The sequence below is a fragment of the Berghia stephanieae genome, chromosome 6 (assembly GCF_034508935.2).
Source record: "Berghia stephanieae isolate SIO BIC M18660-M18661 chromosome 6, UCSD_Bste_1.3, whole genome shotgun sequence".
Classification (NCBI taxonomy): Eukaryota; Metazoa; Mollusca; class Gastropoda; order Nudibranchia; family Aeolidiidae; genus Berghia; species Berghia stephanieae.
In genome coordinates, this window is record NC_088365.1 from 60,400,421 (window position 1) to 60,412,920 (window position 12,500).

General features: G+C 34.5%; 2 protein-coding genes across 2 annotated transcripts in view; both read right to left on the minus strand.

The window, feature by feature from the left end:
• Positions 1 to 819, minus strand: part of LOC144975363 (sodium-dependent glucose transporter 1A-like) — a 32,606-nt gene extending 31,787 nt beyond the window's left edge. The window contains exon 1 of the mRNA XM_078919369.1: positions 790 to 819. The gene's annotated coding sequence lies outside the window, so the exon portion shown is untranslated. The remainder of the gene's footprint in view (positions 1 to 789) is intronic.
• An 11,316-nt stretch (positions 820 to 12,135) lies between these two features.
• Positions 12,136 to 12,500, minus strand: part of LOC144975734 (uncharacterized) — a 7,143-nt gene continuing 6,778 nt past the window's right edge. The window contains exon 3 of the mRNA XM_078919928.1: positions 12,136 to 12,500. This exon is cut by the window's right edge and continues 1,482 nt beyond it. The gene's annotated coding sequence lies outside the window, so the exon portion shown is untranslated.

Sequence of the window (12,500 nt, forward strand, 5' to 3'; positions counted from 1 at the left end):
CGAACAGTAGAAAAAATGAGATTTCGCATTCCGAGGCAAGAGCATGTTACATAACACCTTTACTGTTTCTTTATATTTTTCTTATTTTTCTTTTCAAATCATCAGATAGTCTGATCGAAATACGCACTGATCAGTATGGAATAGAGACAAATAAACCCACTGAGAGTAAACAGAGGGGGAGAAAGAAAGAGTGGTGATGGTAGAGGAAGAGAAGTAAGAGAGGAAAAGAAGAAAAAAGATGAGAGAAGAAGAAGAAGAAGAAGAAGAAGAAGAAGAAGAAGAAGAAGAAGAAGAAGAAGAAGAAGAAGAAGAAGAAGAGAAAAAGAAGAAGAAGAAAAAAGAAGAAAGAAGAAGAAGAAGAAGAAGAAGAAGAAAGAAGAAGAAGAAGAAGAAGAAAAGAAAGAAGAAGAAGAAGAAGAAAAAAGAAGAAGAAGAAGAAGAAGAAGAAGAAGAAGAAGAAGAAGAAGAAGAAGAAGAAGAAGAAGAAGAAGAAGAAGGAGGAGGAGAAGGAGAAGGAGAAGAAGAAAAAGAAGAAGAAGAAGAAGAAGAAGAAGAAGAAGAAGAAGAAGAAGAAGAAGAAGAAGAAGAAGAAGAAGAAGAAGAAGAAGAAAGGAAGGAAGGAAGGATTAAGAGATAGATTCTACAGCTGTCTATATATAAACAAGCTTTAAACACAGTAAGCCACTCTGTACTAAAGTATAAATGGGTGCCAGATCGAAAATATTAAGTTCTACTCTATCACAATTGTGTCACATGTTTCCTTTAAATTTCACTTTCTTCTCGCCTTACCTGAAAAATCCAGAGTGAAGAGTTGTGTCGTTGTTATCAGCTAACCCATATATAATGTTATCTCAGTGTGCCAACCTTTGTTAAGTGACACAATCATTTGACCAAAATGTCTCCAAACCTCTCATAACAGTATTATATCACAGTGAGCCTGATCCTCAAAGAATGAATTTTTATACAATTTTTGTTAACATAAATATTTCTATTGACGAGAGTGTGTCTTATTTGATAAACTTCAAAATATTTAAATCTTAAATTCTGATCAGTTTGAATTTGAACTCAATTTTTTTTCTCAACTAGTCCTTGCTGATATATTACCTGGTATACGAGATGGGTTACAAATGATAAAGGCATACATTCCATTCTGGGATATACGGTAAACGTCAGGCAATCCTTGATATTTACTTTATGGAAACCAACTACAGCTAGATATTATGTATGTCATATAATTATTATATTCGCTGACAAAGTAGTGTAGAGAGAAAAAAAAAAGTAGGACAAGACACTCTTTTACCTCTTTACCAGCGGGATTATGTTTAAATCTAATCGGACATTGTGATAATATGATATCAAAAAATGCCAAACAACTCGACATAGAAAAATACAAGATGGTATATTTTGTAATAGTTCCAAGTATCACTTTTTACTGAAAAAAAAATGCACATAAATGTTGCAATTCGAGGGTCTTGGTGTAATAAAAGTTTTATTTTTTGCCTTGTCAATGTAAAGGGGGAAATCAGCATGCACTTTGTGTGGCTAAGGTTAATTTGTCTATTTTTAAAAAGTAATATCGAATGACATTCTCTTACAAATACCATAAGATAATAAAATGCTAAACATGAATTTGACAAGCCGAATGGCTTTAAAATAATATGTCAATTTTTTTTTAATTTTTTTTTTTTGGGGGGGGGGGGGTGTTTATTTTTTTTTTTTTCAAACTTGGTATTAAGAACATTTAACTGGCGGTCCTGTATCATATAATCAGCTGTAACAGGCCTATCGAAGCTTGAGTCGACTTTTTTTTTTTAGTTCTTTTGGGTTTTTTTTTTTTTTTTGGATTGGGATATATCCAGATTGAAAACAGAAAGATTTTATGTTTTGAAGAATCTAATCTCACCATTGGGGCTTAAATGTAGATATTCCTGCCAATACCCCACCCCGGTCCTCGTGTGAATCAATCAATTAATGCTGCCGGTCCTAGTAAAGTAGTAAAATAAATGATAATAAACTTCCTACTGGAATTGCCCTAGTTTTAGCCACGGGGAAGTGTAGTAGTAATAGAAGTAATATTAGCAGTAGTAATAGTAGTAGTAGTAGTAATAGTAGTAGTTGTAGGAGGAGGAGGAATAGCAGTTGTAGTAGTAGTAGTAGTAGTAGTAGTAGTAGTAGTAGTAGTAGTAGTAGTAGTAGTAGTAGTAGTAAAAGTAGTAGTAGTAGTAGCAGCAGCAGCAGTAGTAGTAGTAGTAGTAGTAGTAGTAGTAGTAGTAGTAGTAGTAGTAGTAGTAGTAGTAGTAGTAGTAGTAGTAGTAGTAGCAGTTGATGTTTTTGTCGTAGGAGTATTGGTAGTAGTGGTGGTTTTATTATTATTATTATTATTATTATTATTATTATTATTATTATTATTAGTGGTGGTAGTAGTAGTAGTAGTAGTAGTAGTAGTAGTAGTAGTAGTAGTAGTAGTAGTAGTAGTAGTAGTAATAATAGTAGTAGTAGTAGTAGTAGTAGTAGTAGTAGTAGTAGTAGTAGTAGTAGTAGTAGTAATAATAATAATAATAATAATAATAATAGTAGTAGTAGTAGTAGTATTAGTAGTAGTAGTAGTAGTAGTAGTAGTAGTAGTAGTAGTAGTAGTAGTAGTAGTAGTAGTAGTAGTAGTAGTAGTAGTAGTAGTAGTAGTAATAGTAATAATAGTAGTAGTAGTAGTAGTAGCCTAGAAATAGGAGCTACGACTAGAAGGGACAATTCGCCGTTCGCGTGGCACAGACCACACTTGCCTAGTGATTTGTTAGCGCGTGTTAGCAACACGCTCCTTGGCTGGCCGCCGGTTTCGCCTGGCTAGACTAGAGGGGGAGGGAGGTGAGGGGAGGTCTAATTAAACTGGGCACGTGTGTGTGTACCCTTTGTTTAGTTATTATTTTTATTGGGCCATGTGTTGTAGACAACGATCAGTGACTCTTTGTTGAAATTTAGTCTTTTTCATTTTAGTATTGAGTGGAGATCTGTTCCCACATGTTATAGACAACCATCAGTGACACTTGAGATTTCTAGATCTATAGTAGGCTAGTACTAATAAGATCTGAGATATTTTAGAGATTGAGTTGAACATGGAAGACGCTGAGTTGTACATTTTGTTCATTTTTTGTGCCACCCCCCCCCCTTGTTTCTCTCTTCTCTCTCTCTCTCTCTCTCTCTCTCTCTCTCTCTCTCTCTCTCTCTCTCTCTCTCTCTCCCTCTCTCTCTCTCTCTCTGTATCTACCTATCTATCTATCCCTCTATCCCTCTCCCCCCACCCCCCCTCTCTCTCTCTCTTTCTCGCTATAATATATCTACCTATCTACCTACCAATATATCTATCTATCTATCCCCAACCCACCCAACCCCAATGTGAATTTTAAAATCACAGATTATTATAATAATGATAGATCTTTATTGTCCATCAATATGGCAATTTGTCATTTAGTTACACTTATTATGACGTTATATAATAACGATAACATTGAACAGATATTTCATTCCTACTTATTCTCTCTCTCTCTCTCTCTCTCTCTCTCTCTCTCTCTCTCTCTCTCTCTCTCTCTCACACACACACACACACACACAATTGAGGAATGTGAGTACATTTAGTTAATTTTGTGTGCCCCCCACCCCCTTGTCTCTCTCTCTCTCTCTCTCTCTCTCTCTCTCTCTCTCTCTCTCTCTCTATCTATCTATCTATCTCTATCCCTCTACCCCCCTCCTCTCTCTCCCATTCTCGCCATATTCTATATATCTACCTACATATCTGTCTATCTATCCCCGACCCACCCAACCCCAAAATAAATTTTAAAATCACAGATTATTATTATTATTATTATTATTATTATTATTATTATTATTATTATTATTATTATTATTTTACTATTATTATTATTATTAATATATTATTATTATTAATATAATAATAATAATAATAATAATAATAATAATAATAATAATAATAATAATAATATAGATCTTTATTGTACATAAATATGGCAATTTGTCATTTAGTTACACTTGTTATGACGTTATATAATAACGATAACATTGAACAGATATTTCACTCCTACTTATTCTCTCTCTCTCTCTCTCACACACACACACACACACGCACACACACACACACACACACAATTGAGGAATGTGAGTACATTTAGTTAATTTTGTGTGCCCCCCCCCCTCCCCTGTTTCTCTCTCTCTCCCTCTCTCTCTCTCTCTCTCTCTCTCTCTATCTATCTATCTATCTATCTATCTATCTATCTATCTATCTCTATTGCTCTACCCCCCTCCTCTCACTCCCATTCTCGCTATATTATATATATCTACCTACCTATCTGTCTATCTATCCCCGACCCACCCAACCCCAAAATAAATTTTAAAATCACAGATTATATTAATAATAATAATAATAATAATAATAATAATAATAATAATAATAATAATAATAATAATAATAATAATAATAATATAATAATAATAATAATAATAATAATAATAATAATAATAATAATAATAATAATAATAATAATAATAAAATAATGATAATAATATAATAATAATAATAATAATAATAATAATAATAATAATAATAATAATAATAATAATAATAATAATAATAATAATATTAATAATAATAATAATAATAATAATAATAATAATAATAATATAATAATAATAATAATAATAATAGATCCTTATTGTCCATAAATATGGCAATTTGTCATTTAGTTACACTTGTTATAACGAAATACTTATATTATGATAACGATAACATCGAACAGATATTTCACTCCTACTTATTCTCTCTCTCTCTCACACACACACACACACACACATACACACACACACACACTAAATGTAAACATAGAAACATACACATAAACATACACATCCATAAACAGAAAGGCAGCGACAGCCGTATCTAGGCAAACACTTAGCGTAGCACACGCACTTCGCGAGTCAGCGTGCGAGTCTGTGACCATTGGCTCAAAGAAGAATGTCCCTTCTAGTAGCGTTAGTTCTCCTCTTTCTAGGGTATAGTAGTAAGTAGTTAGAGAGTAGTAGTAGTATTAGTATAGTAGTAGTAGTAGTAGTATAGTAAGTAGTAGTAGTGGGAGTAGTAGTAGTAGTAGTATAGTAGTAGTAGTAGTAGTAGTAGTAGGAGTAGTAGTAGTAGTAGTAGTAGAAAGTAGTAGTAGTAGTAGAGTAGTAGTAGTAGTAGTAGTAGTAGTAGAAATAGTAGTATTGTAAGTAGTAGTAGTAGTAGTAGTAGTAGTAAGTAGTAGTATATAGTAGTAGTAGTAGTAGTAGTAGTAGTAGTAGTAGTAGTAGTAGTAGTAGTAATAGTAGTAGTAGTAGTAGTAGTGGTGGTGGTGGTGGTGACAGCTACGATATCTGCAGTCATCCAAGTTGCTATGATATAAATCTTTATCTCAATGATAATGGTTAACTTTATACTTATAAAATCCACACCACTTTTCCGTGATAAACGCTAAATTGGTTTAAAACTAAATTCAAAAATTCATGTGGAACGATTGACTCGCCCCTTTTACTGCAGAATTTTAAGCAAGCCAGTTTTAAAAGTTTCATTTCAAACGTATTTATGTATGCTTTTTCTCAATAACAATTGTCACAACGAACATAAAGTATTTATTTTATAGAAAATAAAAACAAACTGTCGATAATCAAAAGTTCCGAAATGACTTCCGCCTTGTTTTTAAACTGGTGTTGGACGATATCAGAAATGTTCGATACGATATAGCAGCGATACTGATATTTAACAAGAAATAATGATTATCACTTCCCTTGTAAAATCTTATCTGTGGAAACTCGACTGCCATCATTCGCAGCTTGATTGTTGCATTTATAAACGTAACCTATATGACGCACAATGGTTTTGTATATAAGTCAATATCTCCGTAAGAAATATCTGTTGAAAAATTCGATTAATTTTGCATCTAGGCGAGGGAAAATAGCGAAAGACAGCGCCTCATTTAACTGATTGTCAGACAAGAAGAGTGTCCTATTGATAGCCCGACCTTCCTTTTCATCAAACGAAAAAAAAAAAAAAAACCACGACGGGTATGAATAGTCTTCAACAGTCGTACTGTCACTTCCTTCCTTATGACGTATGGTAACTTAGTAACACTGGCTCTAAACTATCGGAACAATGGCTGACGCCGTATGAAATATTTTCCCGGCGAGCTTAAACCGCGTATCCAGAGGTAAAAACCCCCATCAATTTGATCATGTATTGACTTTTACACATTCTGATCACAAGGCATATGAAAAGGGAATGAAAAGTTCTTGCCAGCATGAAGAATAAAAAGTAATGATTTTCTTTGTTTAGAACCAAGATGGCCGTCGTTGCCGGGCGCGTGACATCCGACTATTGAATCCAATTGGCTATCTAGTCATATCTATTGAACAAGCACACATGCATATAATATGTGTTATCTAAATTGTTCACAGCGACGCTCACAGTCGGTCAGATAGAATGAGAGAACGAACTGATCACCTACATGCCGAATGACGTCAGTCGCAGGCCTCTACTTATTATATAGCTATAATATTTTTCTCCATGCCTGTTTTCAATTTGTTTCTGTGGTTGTTGCTGATGTTATTTTAGCTTTGGCTTTGTTTTTGTCGCACCAGCAAAGGAAGTAAATATCTAAGGATCGAAGCAATATATATTGATGCTATGCGTTTCGGTACAATACTCACAACATTCGCCATTCGGATATAACGTACCAACACACAAAACTATGTGTAACTTTTGAACATGTATAGAGTAGTTGATATAATTCAGTGCTAATAAATCACAAAAACGGCTGTGTAAAAATAATAACAAAGAACTGAATGACATCATGTTCGTTCCTTCTATAGCAAATCATTATCAGACTGGGGTCATCTCACGTTGACCATAACTGAAAAATCTCCCTCTGTGGGATCGTAGCCATCGTCATGTCTGACACTGAAATCCAAAAGGACTGGCAGTTTGACGTCCTTATTTGGTTTTTGCACCGTCTAGTGAGTTGTCGTTAGTAGAGCTCATGGAAACAAGTCATTTCATTGGTTGAACTATTGAATTCAACTCACGATTTGTTTTCTTTTGTGGCAAAAGACTGGCATTTTGACGTCATTTTTTGGTCAGTGTCAGGCCATAACTTTACGAAGGCCACGGTGGGATCCCTGAAAGTATGGAACAAATTAGGTAATCAAAGACGCCCCCGAGCTCAGTAATTCTAGGAAACTTTTGAAAACGTTCCTATTCAGGCAGGGTTTTGGGTAGTGATAACATTTGCGTTTTTTGAGTAGCGCCTAGAGCACTTAATTTATTCTGCGCGCTGTGTAAATTAATTATTACACTAATTTCATTTGTATAATACATATTCTATGCATCAATTTGACACACGGTTTTATATGGTTATTAACGCTCTCCTTACCTACGACAGGGAAATCGTCACATTCATTACGACACAACCGACATAATTGTCTAATTCTGATTTCTCTTGTAAATCACAAAATTTAAAGAAATGCTTTGATTACAGCTATAAATACAAACCATTGTGTTGTAGAGCTAATTGTTACTTCTCTGTTTGAGTAAGAAAAGTCTATTTTTGTGGTGGGTTTGAGTGAATTTTCGGGAGAAATTCTAAAAATAGCTGGTACGGAGAGAGTGAAAGGAGAGGGGAAAAAAAGGGGTAAAACATAATATAATGATAAGAAAAACAGCTGGAGAGCTGTGTGATGTCTTCGCAGAGGAAAGGCATTACCTAAGTAACTCACAGTGATATTTATTATCAGCATCATCCAGTAATCAAATAATTTGATTGCGTTGTCCACAGCCTCTATAACTAAATCTTGTACAAAATGAGATACTCGAAAATTATTTAGATATGGCATGGAGATTTCTCCTCTTCATTTACTTACCTCTTAGCTTTTTGTCGCAGAACATCTGATTACGTAATATTGTGTGTCAACGACATATGTGACCTATCGTCTCAAAACGGTATTATGTCAGAGCAAACCATAATATGCTTAAAAGACAAATTAAATGTTAAACAGGTCAAAAATGTAAATAAATTGTTGGCATTGGCACCCTAAAATATTCTCCTCAATAAAACATACAGACTGAATAGAAGTCTGATATTTCTGACTATAAATTCAACTTTCAACATCTTAACCATCCCGACTTAATACCGTTTTGACACGAAGGGTCACATATTACTTCTAAGTGTGTAAGTATCTGTTTACCTATGTCTGTTTATGTATGTATGTATGTATGTATGTATGTATGTATGTATGTATGTATGTATGTATGTATGTATGTATGTATTATGTATGTATGTATGTATGTATGTATGTATGTATGTATGTATGTATGTATGTATGTATGTATGTATGTATGTATGTATGTATGTATGTATGTATGTATGTATGTATGTATGTATGTATGTATGTATGTATGTATGTATGTATGTATGATGTATGTATGTATGTATGTATGTATGTATGTATGTATGTATGTATGTATGTATGTATATGTATGTATGTATGTATGTATGTATGTATGTATGTATGTATGTATGTATGTATGTATGTATGTATGTATGTATGTATGTATGTATGTATGTATGTATGTATGTATGTATGTATGTATGTATGTATGTATGAAATGTATGTATGTATGTAGTATGTATGTATGTAATGTATGTATGTATGTATGTATGTATGTATGTATGTATGTATGTATGTATGTATGTATGTATGTATGTATGTATGTATGTATGTATGTATGTATGTATGTATGTATGTATGTATGTATGCATGTGTGTGTATGTCTGTATGTACCTTGAGCGTTGCTTCACTATAATATAGCTTGTATATATTAGATCTATTTATTTTTATTTTCAATTAGACATCTATATATTTATTGCTAGTCCACGCAATAAATATAATATTATCATCTTAAAGTATCGATTTATTTTTGTAATAGTTTGATGCTCCAGTAAGAGCATAATTTGTATTTCTTTTTCTGGCCACCTTTCTTTCTCCTTTTTTTTCGCAAAATGCCAAAACTGTCAATAACAGTTCACATCGCTTTTATATTAAACTTCATCTAAACAAATATATTTATTAAATTTAATAATTAGTGTAACTATTTTTAAATGTTAATAAATATCATATATATATATATATATATATATATATATATATATATATATATATATTTATATATATATATATATATATATATATATATATATATATATAATTCTCTTTATTCATCCAATAGGGGAAATTTGTCTTTAGGGTCCATTCAAAGGGAAGACTGGAAATAGCCAGGCGTCAGCCGCAGTGCAGTGCCGCAAACTGAGCTAGGGCGGGTTAACTTATTCAAAATCACACAGCACGTAGGGTATTTGAACTCGGCACATTTCGGGTACGAAGCAAAGACCGTACCGCTAAGCCACGCTGTCCCCCCCCCCCCCCTCCCCACCCACTCAAGTTATTCAACGAGGCGTACGTCGAACCATTATCAATAATTTCTGCTAGTTCAGAGAAATTTGTGTTTTATTAGAGCATCTGTAATCTCGTTCCTGGAATCAACGTCATTGTACACGTTGGTTGATATCAATTTTATCTACTTCTTTATTAGTTCTTTATATATAATCACGCATTCGCTGAATTTAGTGTATGTAACTTATGTCCTAAACATATCGTCTTATTAACAAGGTACAACAGAGGAAATCGTGTGCAAAATATGTCGTGACTACCACCCTAGAAGGGAATAACTTAAGTAATAGCCCAAGCAAAATTAGGATCTATGTGAGCGGCTATGTGGTCTTGTGGTATGACACTCGCTTTCGGATCGGAAGGTCCTGGGTTCGAGCCTCGCGATCGGCGCATAGTTGAGTCCTTGGAGAAGGCTCTTTACTTACATTCTCTCACGTACTCTGGTGTAAAATGAGTACCTGGTCGTTAACAGCGTTGTCTCTGTTCGAAAAAAATTGTAATATCGCCTAAAAGGCGTCATGTCCCGTCCTAAATGTTAAATGTTGCTGTTGGCCTTGTAAAGCGCTTTGCGCACGTTTAGTGGATATTGCGCTATATAAAAGCTCAATTTTTTTTCTATCTCATTTTTAATTGTTTTTTTTAAAGGGTTATACGGCGCTTGCGACACATTCGGGTCATTTCTGCGCAAGTAAAAGGAAGAAAATTGGAGAGTAAAAAAAAATCTAGATTTACAATTGAAAGCAAACAATAAAAAAAAGTAAGACAAAGGGAACTGGGTAAAAATAGGGAACAGATGTAGATTCCAAGAGCACACTAACTATCAGTGAACTGTTTGTCTCATCCAGACACAAGCAAAGGTCCTCACTAACAAGAATGCACTCAAATGTTTATAAACCATTATATATTTAAAACCAATATACACACACACATATATACATATATATATATATATATATATAATATATATATATATATATATATATATATAAAACAGTACATGACAGATATTATTTACAATGGGGGAAAATATAATTTCCCAAAACGATAGCTATACATTTGACTGTTTTCCGCACAGTCAATGCATCCTGCTAGGGCTAGAACAAAACTAAGCAATTCCATTCCAAGACAAAGATAGAAAGCAACTTGGAAACAGTATAAGAACATAGAAGACACAGCGTGACCTTCCTGCCCACTATGGGAGGTCAAGAATCCCACCCAGTATCTCATTCAGGAAGAGAGGAAAAGACAAAACACTTGTTCAATTTTTTTGGTGTTGTTGTTGAGAAGGTTAAGGACGCTTGAAATACTTTAGGCCATTTCAGCGTCTAAAAAGGGGGATAAAACTTAGATTAGACAGATTAAGTAAGTGTCTCCAACTTCTCATTCCATCATAGACTTCCGAATAACAGGGAGACAAAGGGGAATAATTACTAGTGGATCCCAGCAGCAATCTGTACCTGCGCCAATCCTAATTCACGACACGTTTAATGCAGGCCCAGGACATGGGATCTTTGCTAGGGAAGTGGTTGTAAATTTAACTAATGCTCCTGAACGAAGTAAACACAGCCATACTGAGATTCTATGGAAAAAATACATTTCTCAGAACCCCTTACAAAGTTTTAAAGTCAACACTGACGATTAACTTGTATAACGAGACATGATGCCCTTAAGGCGCTGTTTATAGAGACACTGCTGCTACCGGCCAGGTAGTCATTTTTTCTAAGTTAAGTGAGATAGTGTGAGTAAAGAATCTTTTTCTAAGGACTACTCTTTACACCGCTCACAACGGGACGAGCCAAGGACTTATTAAGCCAGAGGGCGAGTGTCGGAGGACCACAATGTTGCCCGGAATGGGGGGGGGAGGGGGGATGGACATTAAAAAGAAAAAATGGTACATTTGGATTTCGTCCATACATCATCCTCCATCCCCCACCCTTACCCATGCAACTATGAGACTCCACACGTTTACATTACTGGGATGTAAATGTAACGTGAAAAAACAAGCTAATGTTTGTTATTAAGGACTTTACGGCGCTTGCAACACATTTAGGTTATATCAGCGCCAGTAAAGAGGAAAAAAATTGGATAGTGAAAAGATTCTAGATTTACAATTAAAGGATCCAAGAAAAAGTTAGACATAGGGGAACTGGTAGGGATCAGATGTAGATTCCAAGAGCACACCACCAATGTACTTAGTTTGAGATCGCCTATAAGTCTCATCCGGACACAAGAACAAAATCCAACAAAGAGGAATACACTCAAATGCTTACATTACACATTCAAAATAACAAATATAATAATACATAACAGTGAGATGATTTACAAGGAAAAGAATATCATCTCCCAAAACAATAACTATGCATTTGACTGTTTCCCTCCCAGCTAAGACTCCGGCCAGGGCAGGACAAAACCAGAGTAATCTCATTCCAAGACAAATGCAGAAAGCAAGTTGGAAATCAGATATAAGAGGATAGAAGACACATGTACCCCCCCCCCCCCCTGGCCACTATGGGAGGTCAGGAACCCCACCCAGAACAGCAGCGTTAAGAGACAAGCTAATAATTATCTAATTCAAGAAACAGCTGAAAGCAGTGATGTTTTATCAATTTTATTCAATATCACATAAATCAAAGCACAGTCAGATATTTTTTACAATGGTACTGTCACTAATTTATGCAATCAAACTTAATCAAGTAGGAGAAGAAAATGGCAAAAAGGCTTTACCCCGACGTGTACACATATGCAGGTCTGACATCCGAACCTAATGGGCCTAGTTTAACATTATTTTAATGAACAATATTTTGCGTCATTTTGGGAGATTGAGCCCAATGAGCCCATAAGGAATTGGGGTTTCGTTCCTGCAAATAAGTACACGTCGCTTTATCCCCTTGAATTAGAATGTAGAGACGCAACGATAAAACATTTAATGTGGCCGTAGCCTATCGGGATAGACAGAG